The sequence below is a fragment of the Schistocerca serialis genome, chromosome 3 (assembly GCF_023864345.2).
Source record: "Schistocerca serialis cubense isolate TAMUIC-IGC-003099 chromosome 3, iqSchSeri2.2, whole genome shotgun sequence".
In the NCBI taxonomy this organism is placed as follows: Eukaryota; Metazoa; Arthropoda; class Insecta; order Orthoptera; family Acrididae; genus Schistocerca; species Schistocerca serialis.
This window is the reverse complement of record NC_064640.1, coordinates 1,001,742,222-1,001,761,960: the sequence shown is the minus strand read 5'-3', so window position 1 is coordinate 1,001,761,960 and position 19,739 is coordinate 1,001,742,222. Positions and strand designations below refer to the sequence as shown.

At 43.9% G+C, this 19,739-nt stretch overlaps 1 pseudogene; it reads right to left on the bottom strand.

Moving 5' to 3' along the window:
• Nucleotides 1-669: 669 nt before the first annotated feature.
• On the bottom strand, nt 670-787 carry LOC126472094 (5S ribosomal RNA; annotated as a pseudogene).
• Between the last annotated feature and the right edge of the window lie 18,952 nt (nt 788-19,739).

The following is a 19,739-nucleotide window of genomic DNA, read 5'->3' as shown; positions in this document are numbered from 1 at the left end:
ATGATGACAGACGACGTAATAGTTGATAGTAAGAGCGTCTGGAATGCACCATTATTTTTGATTCCAAAGAAGACAGACTCCACTGCCTAGCAGAAATGGAGATTCGTAGTGGACTATAGGCAATTAAATGGCATTGCTATAGGCGTTGCATTTTCGCTACCGAACATCTACGAAATCTTGGACCAACTAGAGCAGGCACTTGATCTAGCAAGCAGATACTATCAAATACTGACGTAGGAGAAGGACAGAGAAAAGACTGCGTTCAGTTCGAATTATCAGCATCATGAGTACAAGAAAATGCCAATGGGACTCAAAGGAACCCCAGGATGTTCTCAGTTCCTGATGAACACACTACTGGCAGGTCTGCAAGAGGTAAAATGTTTTTTCTATCTTGATGATGTAGTGCGCTATAGAAGAAATTTTCAGGACCTTAATGAGAAGCTTTGTGAAATCTCTGATAGATAAAAGCACTCCCTCGTCAGGCCACAAGTGACCCATCGGGACCATCCGACCGCCGTGTCATCCTCAGCTGAGGATGCGGATAGGAGGGTCGTGTGGTCAGCACACCGCTCTCCCGATCGTTACGATGGTTTTCTTTGACCGGAGCCGCTACTATTCGCTCGAGTAGCTCCTCAGTTGGTGTCACGAGGCTGAGTGCACCCCGAAAAATGGCAACAGCGCATGGGGGCCCGGATGGTCACCCATCCAAGAGCCGGCCATGCCCGACAGCGCTTAACTACGGAGATCTGACGGGAACCGGTGTATCCACTGCGGCAAGGCCGTTGCCGTTGATAGATAGCGAGGGCATAATTAAAAGCTGCTATTGGATAAGTGCAAGTTATTAAGGAAAGAAGTGATCTCCTTAGGCCATTCCACTGCGGACAAAGGAATCGCACAAGACTTGGAGAAGGAGGATAAGGTAAAGTTCGTCCCTCAGCCCACAACAACGAAAGAATTAAAAAGGTTCATGAGGTTAATTGGACACTGTAGAAGATTCATTGCTAAATTTAGCGAAATTTCAAAGCCGCTCCATGAGCTATTAAAGAAAAGAGTAGCTTATGAATGGAGCGAACGAGAAAACAATGCGTTCGGGGAACTGAAAGAGAAATCGGTTAATCCACCATTACTTGAGTATCCAAAGTCCGAGCAGCCATTCACTGTGACGACTGACGCGAGCAATTCACCTTTTGTTGCACTTTTGTCGTAAGGTAGGGAAACTGGAGAAGACTTACCCATTACGTACGCATCAAGGTCATTAAATAAGGTGGAATTGAACTAGAGTACCACTGAAAAAGAAATACTGGCTGCAGTTTATGGGTCCCGAACTTATGTATATGAACGTATGTTCAGTGTGGTGAAGTATAACAAACCGTTAACATGGAACTTTACTGTAAACGATCCGAGGTCGAGATTCCTGAAGTGGAGACTTAAGCTCGAAGAGTATAATTGTGAGGTAATTTATAAACCAGGAGGGCTGAATAGTAATGCAGATTCTCTGAGAAAAACAAGTCCCGAGAACAGCAATAAGTAGATGAAAGTACTGACGAGGAGACAGAGGAGAGCTCTGTAGCGTAAGCAAGTGTGGAAAATAATCCCGTGAGTGTCCAACAAGCGTAACCCCAGAGGTAAAAAGGGAAACAGATAGTGAAGAGGAAATTAGTCTCCTAGACAAGGATAATACACTCCTGGAAATGGAAAAAAGAACACATTGACACCAGTGTGTCAGACCCACCATACTTGCTCCGGACACTGCGAGAGGGCTGTACAAGCAATGATCACACGCACGGCACAGCGGACACACCAGGAACCGCGGTGTTGGCCGTCGAATGGCGCTAGCTGCGCAGCATTTGTGCACCGCCGCCGTCAGTGTCAGCCAGTTTGCCGTGGCATACGGAGCTCCATCGCAGTCTTTAACACTGGTAGCATGCCGCGACAGCGTGGATGTGAACCGTATGTGCAGTTGACGGACTTTGAGCGAGGGCGTATAGTGGGCATGCGGGAGGCCGGGTGGACGTACCGCCGAATTGCTCAACACGTGGGGCGTGAGGTCTCCACAGTACATCGATGTTGTCGCCAGTGGTCGGCGGAAGGTGCACGTGCCCGTCGACCTGGGACCGGACCGCAGCGACGCACGGATGCACGTCAAGACCGTAGGATCCTACGCAGTGCCGTAGGGGACCGCACCGCCACTTCCCAGCAAATTAGGGACACTGTTGCTCCTGGGGTATCGGCGAGGACCATTCGCAACCGTCTCCATGAAGCTGGGCTACGGTCCCGCACACCGTTAGGCCGTCTTCCGCTCACGCCCCAACATCGTGCAGCCCGCCTCCAGTGGTGTCGCGACAGGCGTGAATGGAGGGACGAATGGAGACGTGTCGTCTTCAGCGATGAGAGTCGCTTCTGCCTTAGTGCCAATGATGGTCGTATGCGTGTTTGGCGCCGTGCAGGTGAGCGCCACAATCAGGACTGCATACGACCGAGGCACACAGGGCCAACACCCGGCATCATGGTGTGGGGAGCGATCTCCTACACTGGCCGTACACCACTGGTGATCGTCGAGGGGACACTGAATAGTGCACGGTACATCCAAACCGTCATCGAACCCATCGTTCTACCATTCCTAGACCGGCAAGGGAACTTGCTGTTCCAACAGGACAATGCACGTCCGCATGTATCCCGTGCCACCCAACGTGCTCTAGAAGGTGTAAGTCAACTACCCTGGCCAGCAAGATCTCCGGATCTGTCCCCCATTGAGCATGTTTGGGACTGGATGAAGCGTCGTCTCACGCGGTCTGCACGTCCAGCACGAACGCTGGTCCAACTGAGGCGCCAGGTGGAAATGGCATGGCAAGCCGTTCCACAGGACTACATCCAGCATCTCTACGATCGTCTCCATGGGAGAATAGCAGCCTGCATTGCTGCGAAAGGTGGATATACATTGTACTAGTGCCGACATTGTGCATGCTCTGTTGCCTGTGTCTATGTGCCTGTGGTTCTGTCAGTGTGATCATGTGATGTATCTGACCCCAGGAATGTGTCAATAAAGTTTCCCCTTCCTGGGACAATGAATTCACGGTGTTCTTATTTCAATTTCCAGGAGTGTATATTAAGAGAGATGCATGATATTCCATTGGGAGAACACGAAGGGATGCATAGGACGCTAGAGAGAGTAAGGTCATACAATGAAGCGCCAAAGAAACTAGTATAGGCATGCGTATTCAAATACAGAGACATGTAAACAGGCAGAATACGGCGCTGCGGTCGGCAACGCCTATATAAGACAACAAGCGTCTGGCGCAGCTGTTCGATCGGTTACTGCTGCTACAATGACAGGTTATCATGATTTAAGTGTGTTTGAACGTGGTGTTATAGTCGGCGCACTAGCGATGGGACACAGTATCTCCAAGGTAGCGATGAAGTGGGGATTTTCCCGAACGACCATTTCACGAGTGTACCGCGAATATCAGGAATTCGGTAAAACATCAAATTTCCGATATCGCTGCGGCCGGAAAAATATCACACACATAGACACAAAGCCTTAGGCCTCGCCTGGGCCCGTCACCACCGACATGGGACTGTTGATAACTGAAAGCATGTTGCTTAGTCGGACGAATCGACTGGATGGACGTGTGGGGGTATGTAGACAACCTCATGAATTCTTGGACCCTGCATCTCAGCAGAGGACTGTTCAAGCTTGTGGAGGCTCTGTGATGGTGTGAGTCGTGTGCAGTTGGAGTTATATGGGACCCCTGATACGTCTAGATACGACTCTGACAGGTGGCCGGCCGGAGTGGCCGTGCGGTTCTAGGCGCTACAGTCTGGAGCCGAGCGACCGCTTCGGTCGCAGGTTCGAATCCTGTCTCGGGCATGGATGTGTGTGATGTCCTTAGGTTAGTTAGGTTTAATTAGTTCTAAGTTATAGGCGACTGATGACGTACGAAGTTACGTCGCATAGTGCTCAGAGCCATTGGAACCATTTTTTCTGAAGGGGCCACGTACGTAAGCATCCTGTCTGATCACCTGCATACATTCATGTCTATTGTGCGTTATGAAGGACTTGGGCAATTACAGCAGGACAATGCGACACCCTACACGTCCAGAATTGCTACAGACTGGCTCCAGGAACGCTCTTCTGAGTTTAAACACTTCCGCTGGCCACCGAACTCCCCAGACATGAACATTATTGAGCATATCTAGGATGCCTTGCAACGTGCTGTGCAGAAGAGATCTCCACCCCATCGTGCTCTTACGGATTTATGGACAGCCCTGCAGAATTCGTGATGTCAATTCTCTCCAGCACTGCTTCAGACATTAGTCGATTCCATGCCACGTCGTGTCGCGGCACTTCTGCGTGCTCACAGCGGCCCTTCACAATACTAGGCAGGTGCCAGTTTCTTTGGCTCTTCAGTGTACAAGCAGTAGTGTAGAATGAAACGTGACATTGAGGATTAAATTCTGAAGTGTCCGTATTGTCAAAAGATGAAGTTCACACAAGCGATAGCTAGCATGCATTTAGAAATTACAGACACAGCCGAGACAGTGTTTGAAAAATGTTCAACGGATATATTCGGTCATTTAGATGTAGCGAGTACAGGTAAGAAATATATAATGACATTTCAAGAAGTACCAATAGAACGATAAGACGCAGGCACAGTGGCTGAAGCGTTTGTCGAACATATTGTATTAAGCTATGGAATTCCTCAATTCATTTAACGGAGCAACGTTGGAATTTTCTGAGTGAAGTTTTCAGAAGAGTGTGTAAATTGTTAAAGATTAAACATATATAGACTACAGCTTACTATCCCCAATGTAATGGTGCCCTGGAGAGACGTCGCTGTTCAAATGTGTGTGAATTACTAACGGACCAAAGTGCTGAGGTCATCGGTCCCTAGACTTACACACTACTTAAACTAACTTAAACGAACTTAAGCTAAGAACAACACACACACCCATGCCCGACGGAGGACTCGACCCTCCGAAGGGAGAGGCCGCGCAGTCCGTGACATGGCGCCTCAAATCGCGCGGCAGAAGTCACTGTACACTTGTCCAACACCTAAGACGTTTTGCAACAGGGGATGAACGTTCTTGGGACAAGTGGGTGCCATACGTAATTTTTGTGATTAATACTACATCAGACAGCAGCACAAGATACACATCATTCGAATATTTGTGTGGGAGAAAAGTAAATATACCAACAATACTCCAACAAGAGTCAACGCAGGTAAGTAACGATTATGACATATGTGAATGGGTTAAAAGTGAGACTGGAGGAAGCACACAGAATAGCAAAAGAATTAATAGTAAAGAATAAGAAAACCAGTAAGGAACAATACAACAGGAAAAACAGTCCTAAAGAGTTACAAATAGGAGATAATGTGCTGCATTATGAAGAATCTGTAACACTTGGTAGATCTAGATAGGTACATTCACAATTGCGAGGGCCATATGAAGAAGTAAGGGTCGATACTCCGAATGTAATAATAAAGATTAAAAGAAACAAAGGTACATGGAGACAGACTGAAAGGCCCCTCACGCCGGAGGTTCGAGTCCTCCCTCGGGCATGGGGGTGTGTGTTGTACTTAGCATAAGTTAGTTTAAGTAGTGTGTAAGTCTACGGACCGATGACCTCAGCAGTTTGGTCCCTTAGGAATTCGCACACATTTGAACATTTTTGAACAGACTGAAACAGTACTTTTAATTTCAGGTGTAGTATTATGACAATACAGGACATGTAGAAATTTATAGTACAGTGTGGAAAGTTGTTACTCATACAAATATGGGCGCTCTAACAGAGAGGTTCCAAAAGCAGAAAGGTATGGCAAGGCAGCAGAGCAACGATGTAGAGCGACACTGCAGCACCTAAGTGAAGGGTTAATAGAGTGTCTATTATTAGACCAAGAAGTAACACACCACGCAGAAAAAAATTACCAGTATTCAGCAACTGGTGCAGCAGCTCACAAAGTACCACACCCGAAGGAAAAGAAGAGGTGTCTTCAGTTTCGTATTACAGGTGAGTCAAATAATTTTTGGAACATCGTATGAAGCTGATGCTACGTATTACAAAGAGCGCATCAGTAACATGGGGAGAAATTCCGAAAGGTTACCAAGGTTAACAAAGGAACAGGTAGCGGTGGCAAGGGGCACAACAACAGGAGTAAACAGATCCATCTATACACTGGCTTCAAATGAGTAGCTTTTTAAATCAGGATTGCAGAGACTAGAAAATTTCATAAAAACGTATGTAAAAGACATGGATATTGGATTCAAGCGAATGGCCTCATTTGTGACAATCACTGAGCAGATATTGCAACTATCAGCGCTATTTGGGCAGATCGAGGAAGAGTACGAACAAATGATAAATGCAATTGTGAATGCACAAAAGGATATGCCTCAACCTCATAATAATTAATCTTGTACAGGTTGTAAAGTATTTGAATTTAATTTGTGATGAACTGAAAGATGTTAAGTCTCCAGTTCCTCAAGCTGAATCATCAGAATACTTATTGTTAAGAATAATTCATTTACATCTTTTTGTTTCTGGGAGTGTACTATGGTATGTAATCAATATTGCTATGATAGATAATAATGTCTCTAATTTGTATTGAGTGCTTCCATTACCAAATGAGATTTCTTAGCCAAGAGGAAAGTACTTATTTATTCTGCCAGAAAAAGAGTTTTGCTAATCGAAGAAGCTAAGAGGCAGTATGAAAAGCTCTGAGATGACCATCTAAAGTACATGAAATTAAGTAAAAATAAACGGTTCTGAAAACAAATGTTTTTACTACTCTCAAAATTTGATCTGGATGTGTGTGAAGCAAAATTACTTCAGCCAGTACGCGAAATATCTAATGAGAGCGTAAAATTAATAGCATATATGAATAAGAGTATTTGGTCACACTTAACTTGTGATGAGTGGCTATACACTATGTACCCGGACACCTGCCTGAAAATGACTTACAATTTCTTGGCGCCCTCCATCGGTAAGGTGAAATTCAATATGGCGTTCGCCCACCCTTAGCCTGGATGACAACGTTCACTCTCGCAGGCATACCTTTAAAGAGGTGTTGGAAAGTTTCTTGGGGAATGGCAGCCCATTCTTTAAGGAGTGCTGGACTGAGGAAAGGTATGGATGTCGATTGGTGAGGCCTGGCACGAATCGGCCTTCCAAAACATCCCAGACGTGTTCTATAGGATTCAGGTCACAACTCTGTGTAGACCAGTCCATTACAGGGATGTTATTGTCGTGTAACCACTGCACCTCAGGCCGTGCATTATGAACAGGTGCTCGATCGTGTTGAAAGATGCAATCGGCATCCCCGAATTGCTCTTCAACAGTGGGAAGCAAGAAGGTGCTTAAAACATCAATGTAGACCTGTGCTGTGATAGTGCCACGCAAAATAACAAGAGGTGCAAGCCACCTCCATGAAAAACACGACCACGCCTTAACACCACTGCCCCGAGTTTTACTGTTGGCACTACACACGCGGGCAGATGACGTTCACTGAGCATTCGTCATACCCGCACCTTGCCATCGAATCGACACATTGTGTATCGTGATTTGTCACTCCACACAACTTTTTTCCACTGTTCAATTGTCCAGTGTTTACGCTCCTTACACCAAGCGAGGCGCCGTTTGGCATTTACCGGCGTGATGTGTGACTTATGAGCAGATGCTCGACCATAAAATCCAAGTTTTCTGACCTACCGCCTAACTGTCATAGTACTTGCAGTGGATCCTGGTGCAGTTTGGAATTCCTGTGTGATGGTCAGGGTAGATGCCTTCCTATTACACATTACGACCATCTTCAACTGTCGGCGGTCTCTTTCAGTCAACGGACGAGGTCGGCCTGTACACTTTTGTGCTGTACGTGTCCCTTCACTTTTCTACTTCACTATCACATCGGAAACAGTGGACCTAGGGATTTTTAGGAGTGTGGAAATTTCGTGTACAGACGTATAACACAAGTGACACCCTATCACCTGACCACGTTCGAAGTCCGTGAGTTCCGCGGAGCGCCCCATTCTGCTTTTTCACGATGTCTAATGACTACTACGGTCGCTCATATGGAGTAACTGGCAGTAGGTGGCAGCACAAAGCACCTAATATGAAAAACGTGTGTTTTTCGAGGTGTCCGGATACTTTTGATGACATAGTGTATGTAATTCCGAAAGAAGAGTTTTATGTGGAAAGAAAACATCTAAGAACTTAGCAATGAGCGGTGTTGGTAAAATAAGCTTCTTTGTTAAGTATAAAGGTTATGGAACAAAAGTAATCATACTGAGTGATTCACAGGAACACCACAACGAAACACGTGATACTGCGAATAAGCTTAGACTTTGATTGCTACGTAGTAGATGATGGAAAGAGAAATATTTCTGTGTTATACTTAGACAGATCATTAGTCCACGTGGTAACACAGCTTGACGATTTAAAAATAGCAGGCAAAAGTTAGATGACCTACAGAAAATGGCTGAGATAAAGGAAGAAGACCTGAAACGCTCGAGATATCTGACGCATTACTACCTATGTGAGCATAACCTTAATTGTATTAGTTATGCTAACATGTTGTTGTAGACAATGCAAATGTTGCCAAGAATACATTAGAAGTCTATGGAAATACTATGATGACAATGACAGTAGCTGAAAAATATGTATTAAGATCCACTATTGTAAATCAGTGCCCATAAACGTCTGTAACCAGAAGACCTCTTGATAGAAATAATGAAGAGAAAGTAATTTATCAAAGAAGCGGAAAAGATGAAGATGACTCAGTATCATTCAGAAACAGATGCTAAGATGAAAGTAAATTGTAAAGTAACTATAAAATGTATGTATTTTGTTTCAGGAAATGTTGTATAACCAATATGTACATGTCTATGGAAAATGAATGTAAACGTATATTTCAATATTTTAAAATTATTACTTGTGTGTAAAATGAATGAACTGTAGTGATAATGTAACTGTTGCAACTGCGAATAAAAATTCAACTATTTGACGCTATTCTGAAGAGTAACGCCAATTTTCCTATTAGATGAGGTGTCGTGTCCACAGGAAAAAGCTAAGTCTCATATTAACATAATTAACAAAGTAAGAATAAAGTCAAATTCTTAAGATTGGCCAGAGAAGACACTGGGAAGCAATGCGGAAGCGAGACGACCGTCCAGATATCAGTCCATCTGCCAGGCCCAATTAAAATAAACACACAGAGAGTCCACAGAGCACTACTGGACAGCCGTCCATTCATAGGCGTGGAGTCCACGTCCACTCAGTCTATAATGACAGTTGTGGTGTGCGTACTGTAAGACCTTCGGTACACACACCATCAGATTATTTGACTTGTCGCTCTAACGAAGTAGGCGAGTGTCAGCGATATGTCTCGTGGTCTTATCGTGGCGTGTTTATCTTCTGCCGTTAGGTCAGACGATAGAAATGCCACTTGCACACTTAGAGTAGCAGATTGACGGTGACCAACTTTAAACAGAATTTGATTAATTTTCACACACATTTATTAAAATAATAAAAAGCATAGCAATTACTTAACTTGATTCAGGATACTGTTTACAATTGACAATCTGAAGTTCATTTGGTCTTGGTACGTTAATCTTATTCTCCCTATCTCTGATAGTTGACAAAGTGTCTATACATTTCGCTTCATGGCTATGTACAGGAGTATGATAATCTTATTAGGTGCAGACTGAAACTTGACTATAGACTGGTACAGAGAGATGCAGACTATTGCAGACTAACTAATCGGAGGTCTGTACACTCGTTATAATACCTCGCGCGTTCAGGTATCACTGCGTGAGTGTGATCCGCGAGGAGAAAAGGTTCTACGTTAGCAGCAATATCATTGGCTGCGTGACATATTAATACGCGGATCGGCGGAAGCAGAATTTGGTCCGTCTCTAAGACAGTGCCATCTCGTAGTGCGCAGACGGACGAGCGCTGCGCCTGCGCTGTTGTGCTTAGCGGGGCGCTCTCTAGTGGGAAAGTTGTGTACGTGCTGACGACGCGGAACTATGTACACAACAACAGTATAATGGTGAGACCAGCACTCATTGCTAAACATAGAGTGCCGTGGGACGAGGGTCAGAGAGAGAGAGAGAGAGAGAGAGAGAGAGAGAGAGAGAGAGAGAGACAGAGAGAGAGAGTCAGTCAAACAGACAGAAAGAGCCTTTGGTGCGCTACGTAACGAGTAGCCAATGAACGGGACGCAGTGTGTGATCATATTAAGAGAGTGATCTCTTCCCCACCACCCAGCCTCTGAAGAGCTGCTGAAGAAACAACATAAGTACAGCCAGTACGGTGGCGAGAGCTCTTCGACATTATGTCATTGCAATGGCCGGCGTGGTTGAAGGGGTAATGTGAACAAAACTTGGGAGCCTGACGCTTCGAGAGAGAAGTAGCATTAGAAACAAGCAAAAGTCCGAGTTAGGCAGAGAAGCTGCAGTCACGTTAGCCGTCGTTTAAGTTGTAAGACTGGTTAGTCAGAGATCGCTGCAGAAAGGTAGCAACTGACGAGATCTTAGAGCGAGTCTTGGGACTCTGTGTGTGTGTCGTGTGGGTCCTGTTAGTACGGAAATATGGGTTGAAATGGCTCTGAGCACTAAGGGACTTAAACATATGTCGTCATCAGTCCCCTAGAACTTAGAACTACTGAAACCTAACCAACCTAAGGACATCACACACATCCATGCCCGAGGCAAGATTCGAACCTGCGACCGTAGCGGTAGCGCGCTTCCAGACTGAAGCGCCTAGAACCGCTCGGCCCCTACGGCCGGCTGTACGGAAAACTTCACTTATACTCTGAGGTGACAAAATTCATCGGATAGCGATATGGACATATACAGAGAGAGGAAATACCGCGTAGACAAGGTATAAAAGGCCAGTGCATTGGCGGAGCTGTCATTTGTACTCAGATGATTCATGTGAAAAGGTTTCCGACTAATTATGGCTGCACGACGAGAATCAACTGAAGCATAGGGCATTCAACTTCTGAAATCGTTAGGGAATTCAATATTCCGAGGTGCACAGTGTCGGGAGTGTGCCGAGAACACCAAATTTCAGGCGTTACCATTCATCACGGACGAGTCAGTGGCCGACAGTCTTCACTTTACAAACGGGAGTAGCGGCGTTTGCATAGAGTTGTCAGTGCTATCACACAAGCAACGCTGCGTGAAATAACCGAAAAACTAATGTGAGACGTGCTACGAACGTATCCGTGAGTACAGTGCGGCCAAATTTGGCATGGCAGACGCGAGGGGCTTTGCTAACAGCACGACGTTGTCTGCAGCGCATATTCTCGGCTCTTGGCCAAATCGGTTTGACCCTAAACGACTAGAAAACCGTGGCCTGTTTGGATGAGTCCAGATTTCAGTTGGTAAGAGCTGATTGTAGGATTCGAGTGTGGCGCAGATCCCACGAAACCAGGACCCAAGTTGTCAAAAATGGTTCAAATGGCTCTGAGCACTATGGGACTTAACTTCTGAGGTCATCAGTCACCTAGAACTTAAAACTACTTGAACCTAACTAACCTAAGGACATCACACACATCCATGCCAGAAGCAGGATTCGAACCTGCGACCGTAGCGGTCGCGCGGTTCCAGACTGTAGCGCCTAGAACCGCTCGGCCACCTCGACCGGCCCAAGTTCTCAGCAAGGCACTGTGCAAGCTGGTGGTGGTTCCATAATGGTGTGGGCTCTGTGGAATGGGCTGGGCCGTCTGATACAAATGGGCAAATCAATGACTGCAAATGGTTATGTTCGGCTACTTGGAGACCTTTTGCAACCATTTAACGATGGAGTTTTTATGGATGACAATGCGCCATTTCACTGGGCCACAATTGTTCGAGATTGGTTTGAAGAACGTTCTGGACAGTTCGAGTTAATGATTTTCCCTTCCAGATCGCCCGACATGAATCCCATCTTATAAATGGTTCAAATGGCTGTAAGCACTGTGAGACTTAACATCTGAGGTCATCAGTCCCCTAGACTTAGAAATACTTAAACCTAACTTACATAAGGACATGACACACATCCATGCCCGAAGCAGGACTCGAACCTGCGACCGTAGCAGCAGTGCGGTTCCGGACTGAAGCGCCTAGAACCGCTGGGCCACAGAGGCCGGCAGTATGTGTTTAGAATCTGTTGCCACTCTGACACGTTAATTTTAGGTCGAACACCTTCATGTCTGCCAACGGTCCTCCATCGCACTTCGACGACATTCGGCCAACTTGGCTGTTGCAACCTTCTTGCCCCACACTCATCCAAGTCTCCGAAATGCAGTCCCACGCCCATACGTCGCGGAATTCACTATGTGGAGATATCGCAAGCAGACAACTATGCTACTGGTTTGCGTATAGGAAGTTCGTACAGCGCTATTTCGGAGTCAAATTCCTTTTCGAATAAGTTAGTCAAACTGTATTTAGCACGCACTTTGCTCCACCAGCCAATAATTTTCTGCTTCTATTATGGTTTGGACTTCATCGTAATGCCATTTCAACAACTAATTTTCTACTTCTGCTTCTGTTATAGTTTGGACTTCATCATAATGCAATTTCTACAACTAAAAGATTGACTTACCTCAATATTTTTCAAGTGTTGCCTTTATTACTTTCCATACATGTAAGATTTGAATGTAAGTTCATTTACGGTAAAGAAAACTGCCTTTTATGTACTGCAGGGCAGATACTGTCAACTTAGTCTCCTCTTGCATTTTATGTCCATTTTCTGAAACATTAATGGGCATTTGCTTTCACAAAATATTGATAACAGATTTAAAATATTTTAGCTCTTGATTTCTATGCAAAATGGAAAGTACTTACAATCGGTATTACAGTATTTAATAATAAATACAATAGCTGAAACGAAAACAAACATTGCTGGTCACAAAATTGCAGTAGTTCTCCTTGGAACGTGTGAATTAATGGCTAAGCATTTGGTAAAGTTAGACTCTATAGGCCTACAGTCCATGCACAATAAAGTCTATTGGATACAATATATCAGCCATTTTAACACGAATTCACGGTGTACTGTATTCATGTGGGGAAGAAGCAAGAATCTCCCGAGGATACGGGAGAAGACACTTGCTTCCAATATCATTTAAGTCCACACAAAAATAAAGTAGTGAACTGATTCAAGTCAAGAGCTTTTTTTGTAAATGAAAACCGTCAAATATTTCAGAATACCCATTGAAGAAGATATAAGGAATGAATGATGTCCGTCGACATCGAGCTTCTAAGAGATGGAACAGAGTTCGCACTGAACAAGGAGTCGACAGGAAAAGTACCCTGTGTTCTACCATCCTCGTATTCGCCTAAAGTGATTTTGGAAGACCCGACCATGACTGTGAATCATTCTCTCTCCGCCGTTACTTCTGTACATCATTCATCTCTAAAAAGAACACGTGATATCAAATTTAAACATGAGGTAAGCATTCGCCTACGCTCGTGATGAAAACCACCTCAAGAGCAGACTTACACTGTGAGCTATCTTTAGGAATGTCCGGCGTATTCTTGCAAAAATAGAGTGTGGCTGAGGGAGTTAGAAGAATCAGTGTCTTTGTGGAATTAAATTACACACAAATTAACCACTGCACGCAACATCTGTGGTTCAAATGGCTTTGAGCACTATGGGACTTAACTTCTGAGGTCATCAGTTCCCTAGAACCTAGAATTAGTTAAACCTAACTAACCTAAGGACATCACACACATCCATGCCCGAGGCAGGATTCGAACCTTCGACCGTAGCGGTCACGGGGTTCCAGACTGTAGCGCCTAGAACCGGTCGGCCACTCCGGCCGGCGCAAGATCTGTCCCACCTGTTGGTGTCAGAGAGGGATAAATGTTCATGGACGAAATTTCACCGTCTGGAGGAAGAATGAGTCACTTAGAGATTATGCATTCACATCCTGGGCTAATATCTGATCTCTGATTCTTTCAGTGTCTTATGGAGTGATGGTGTAAGATGCTGTCGATCGTGATTCACCCGTCGGATGAAGTCGTTTTGCTCGGAAGCACCATTGATTCTTTCCCTTTCTTACTGATAAAAATCACGCACAAAAACGAAAATAAAAAAGGAACTGCATTGAAAGATATCACAGCCGACTGCTGTTTGGGAGAAGATAATAGTGAATTGCCTTCACTAGATGCAATTCGAATCTAGTCTCTAAATTCAGCCACTGAGAACATGCATTCAAAGCGAGAAGCTGTACATCGGAGTAAATGAATAAAAAAGGAAGGGGAGATGAATTATTCATTATAGCTGATGATTAAGAATGCTAATTGACATTCGACTGTTCATTAATTAGAACAGAAGTGGATCTCTTCGCTACTTCAGACGAAGTTATAAATACGTTTTACTAAACAGGCTGTCGATTACCACACAGAGACTCGGAGATAAAAAGGAGGTTGGTCCACGTTCTTGTGCTCCGAAGCTGTAAGACGTTCGTTAGTGGAAAGAGTAATTAACGAGGAGGACTGTGAGATAGCTTGTGAAATGCAGGCTGTGGAAAAGGCAGGACAAACCTTGCATACTATACAATGTGTGTAGCTTTTATGCAAATTTCATTTTATGCTGCAGCACTCAACTCACAGTGGGTCAGACATCACCACACGCAGGAACCATCTACACTGAATCGCCAGAGAAACTGGTATAACAGAGATACGTAAACAGGCAGAATACGGCGCTGTGATCGGCAATGCCTATGCAGGACAAGTGTCTGGGGCAGTTACTAATGCTACAATGGCAGTTTATGAACATTTCAGTGAGTTTGAACGTGATGATATAGTCGGCGCGCTATCTATGGGACACAGCATCTCCGAGGCAGCGATGGAGTAGGGATTTTCCCGAACGACCATTTCGCGAGAGTACCGAGAATTTCAGGAATACGGTAAAACATCAGATCTCCGACATCGCTGCGCCTGGAAAAAATATTGCAAGAACGGTACCAACGACGACTGAAGAAAGTCGTTCAGCGTGACAGTGACAGAAGTGCAATCCTTCCGCAAACTGCTGAAGATTTCAGTGCTGGGCCATCTACAAGCGTCACCGTGCGATCCATTCCACGACACGTCATCGATATGGGCTTTCGGAGCCGATGGCCCACTCGTGTACCCTTGATGACAGAAACGATACAAAGCTTTACGCCTCGCCTGGGCTCGTCAACACCGACACTGGACTGTTGATGACTGGAAACATATTGCCTGGTCGGACGAGTCTCGTTTCAAGTTGCATCGAGCGGATGGACATGTACGGGTGTGGAGACACCTCATGAATCCATGGACCCTGTATGTCAGCAGGCGACTGTTCAGGCTGGTGGAGGCTCTGTAATGGTGTGGTGCGTGTCAGCGGCGTAGCGTGAGGGGAGACTTTGAGACTTAGTCTCCCCTGTATTCGTGCTTAAAAAAGACGCAAATTAATTCATAACAAAAATATAAACAACTTTCTACTAAGAGCACTGAATGTGCGAAGACATCAGTTTTGTAGCCCGCGCCGCCGCACCCTGAGTATTGGGAGTATTGGTGTGTCTGCCTGCTTGAGACTCGCCTGCTCTCAGTCTCTGCCTCCTGGCTGTGTGCGCCTGAGCGTTAGTGGCTTTCTCGGCTCCCCTCCACTTCCCCTCTTCCACGAAGGCCGGTGCGCTGCACTTGCTAACAGGTATCGAGACTAGTCTCCGCCGCTTCTATGCTTTTAACACGGAAGTGAACAGTCGCGCCGTTTGTGTTCATAGTCATTCTTGTGTCATTTTAGTGCATATTTTCGTTGTGTCGCCAACATAGTGAGCCAGCAACTGAACACCTTACAGAATTTTTGATTAAAAACGCCTTTTTCTACATTAATGTACGAAAAAAAGTGTGAATTGAAGGACAAACGACCTACTCCTATACTCAGGGTAGTTTTTGAAGGCAAACAAAAACTCACTTTTCAGACAGCCTGGTACGAAAAGCATGCTTGGCTGACTGCAAATGCAGTTAATAACAGATTATATTGTTATCTATGTTTTCTGTTAGCTGGTGAAAAGGAATGATGCAATGAGGGTATTTGTACAATAAAGAACTTTGACAGGAATGCACAAAAGCAATCAGATATCAAAACGTCACCTGCAGAACAAAGAATCATTTCAGTTGTTGGGCAAAAGTGGAATTGAGCACGCCCTTTCTGAAGCCGATCGTCTGACAGCAATAAAATACAACGAACAAGTTACATCCAACAGGAGAGCATTAGCTCGTCTTATTCAGGCAATTGTATTTCTTTGTAAATAAGAACTAGCCTTTCACGGCCATCGAGAAGACGAATCCTTCAGCAACAAAGGTAACTATCTGGAATTGTTGGATTTACTAGCTCAAGGAGAGCAGGTAATCCGATACCATCTGTCAGCATCTTCAACCTTTAAAAGAACTTCTCCAGATACACAGAACGATGTAATAGAAATGATAACTCTGGCAGTTAATGAGAAAATAAAATCTGAAATTCAGAACTGCAATTTCATTTCGATTCAGGCTAATGAAACATTAGACGTGTCATGCAAGCGTCAAATGAGTATAACATTCAGGTACTTCATTGCAGACAAAATTGAGGAAATAATCGTTGGATTTTACGAAGTTTCTTGACATAAAATTGCTGAAGGTTTGTCAAACATTATTCATGCAGTATTGAAAGAATCGAATGTGGAAGGAAAAGTGGTTAGTCAAACATATGATTGCGCTTCAGTAATGGCGGGCAGAGAAAGAGGGCTACAACAATTGGTGAAGCAGTTCTGTCCCTTTGAGCTGATTATTCATTGTTACGCACACCAACTGAATTTGGTACTGTTACATGCCTCCAAAATCATATGAGAAGTACGCATGTTTGTAAGTGCATTCGTTTTTCAGCAGATCATCAGAACGAACTGTATTGCTAACTGAGAAAGGATTTATACTCCCACATGCAAGCAACACTCGCCGGAACTATCGTTTCAGGGCAGTTTCAACAACATCTAGTCATTTATCAGGGCTATATAGTGTTTTTAATTATATATTTAATGATACAGGCTCTCAGTGGGACCTATAATCTTTGAGCTGCGCTGTGGGAATGAAACGACGGATGTATGATCCTACGTTTGTCTACTTGCTTTGCTTCTACCGAGGCTGTTTTGTTTATGTTTATCATCTCTTTAATGTTCCTCAGTCAAAATCTGTCAGTATAACTGCTTGTCACGACGGAATAAGAACTGTTTTGAAAAACTTACGACAATTAAGAACGGAAACATTAGCTGATGAATGCATTAAATGCAGCTTGCGTTTGAATGGCAACTTATCATTCTGTGACAGTCAAAAGACATCTCTCAGGGCACTAACTTACGAGATACTGGATTTGCAAATTGTTCAGATGGAAAGAAGGTTTCAAGTCTTCCCCCAAATTCAGTTTGTTAAACTTTTGAACGAAAACTGTTCCCGACGTATTAAAAAGAATTCCCAAAGTTGAAACTGCTTCAATTATTAGAACAGTACCCTTTTTTCAATCAAGAACAACTTGAAAATGAACTGTGTAACATATAGGCTGATGAGAAAAAACACTTATCTCCAAGAATCCTCTTAAAGTACATTGTCAACAATGATTTAGACTCCGTTTATGAAGAAACAAAGAAGTTCCTGCGTTTGGTTTTGACCCTACCCGCAACTACAGGAAGCAGAGAAGGAACCATGACTACTCTTAAACGAGTGAAGAATAATTTAAGGAATTAAATATCCAACATCCGGCTGTCGTGTTTGAGCACATTAGCAATAGAAAAGACACTACTTGGGGAGCTATCGAGTGACCAGATCTTTGTAGACCGAGTTATAGACTTATTCGTGCAAAGAAAAGACAGGCGCTTTGCACTTGTGTACAAGAAAATATAAGTGCTTCTTTTCTTGCTGCTGGAGTTCTACAAATTTTTCATTGTTTCTTGAACAAGTTATTATTATTATTATTATTATTATTAGTGGCGGTGGTTGTGGTAGTAGCACTAGTAGTAGTAGTAGTAGTAGTAGTTATTGTTGTTGTCTTATTTGATGCATTTTGTTTCATTTGTTTAAATTATTGTTTATTGTACTATTTTGTCTCTCTATAATAACTGCAGAGTCTCGCCAACCTTTACAACCACGCTACGCCACTGGTGCGTGTACAGTGGGAGTGTTATGGGACCCCTGATACGTATGGATACGACTCTGACAGGTGCCACGTACGTAAGCATCCTGTCTCATCACTTGCATCCATTCATGTCCATTGTGCATTCTGACGGACTTGGTCAATTCCAGTAGGGCACTTTGACACCCCACACGTCCATAATTGCTACATACTGGTTCCAGGAACACTCTTCTGAGTTTAAACACTTCCGACCTCCCCAGATATGAACATTATTGAGCATATCTGGGATGCCTTGCAATGTGCTGTGCAGAAGAGACCTCCACCCCCTCTTACTCTTACGGATTTATGGACAGCTCTTTAGGATTCATGATGTCAATTCCCTCCAGCGCTACTTCAGACATTAGTCGAGCCCATGCCATGTAGTGTTGCAGCACTTCTGCGTGCTCGCGGGGGCCCTACACGATATTCACCAGGTGTACCAGTTTCTTTGGCTCTGCTGCGTATTTCGATAACACAGTACGTATGTTTCGAATCTGTGGGCCTTTTATTTTAGGGAACTATGTCTACAGATCTGTTCACGGAACGACTCATAATAATCCCCAGAGAAAAGATTCGTAGTAATAGATTAACTACAATAACGGAAACAAACGTGGCCTACAATTCAAAATATTAGAAGGAATATTGTTCAAATCTCATGTTAGTTAACCGTCAAAGCATAGGTTATAAAGTTCCAGAACTCCTCTATTACCGACAATAATAATACCACTGCGGCGCTATTAACGGAAGGATGTTTAAAGTCCGATATAAATAGTACCTGAAGATACCTTTGAGCACTATAGGTGAAATAAGAGCTATAATCAGAAAATTTTTTTAAAAAAAATGTGTGCAAAGGCCCTGATTACAGAATAGTAAGATCTGGTAATTTCCGTTTCTTAGGTGTTGACTGGTAAAAGTTAGCAGAGAGAAAGATTCGTGGAAAATTGTCCCAAAGTTGTTTCATACAAATTATTTTGAGCAGTTCTTAAAAAAAAATTACTCACAAAGAGCGCTTCTTTTAATTTCTGTGAAAAAATACCTACTCTTTACGATGCAGTTAGCATAAATGAGGGAATGTGCGACCGTAGAATTCATCGAGGATTGGAGGTTAGTGAAGTTGAAAGACATAGTTACAAAGACATCAAAATACTTCTTTTTGTCAAGTATTTTGAGTAAGTGAAAGTTATCTGTTCCGTCAGCGAAGGAGATTTAACTCGGAGAAACAAAAGCGTATAATTTATGGTTCAACTGAAAAGCCTAGTAGGCCCACAAATCCACAAGGTGTCCCAGGAGGAGTAGTCAGTATTCAAGAATATGATAGGAACTATCATTTGAAGAAGAAAGGTCTAGTAAACATGGACTCTAAAATGCAGACCTTAAAGGCTATAAGTATTTCTTCATGGATATGGTATAGACGACAACAAGCAAAACGTGTCTCCCAAACATGGTGTCTAAAACGGATACCTTAAGAGCTATGAGTACTTTATTTCAGTAGAAGAGATGCGATTCATAGCAGCGACAAAGTAAGTACTGATAGCTTTTAAGGTACACACTTTAGAGCCCATGTTAAGTGGACATTCTTTTCTTGTTGTGG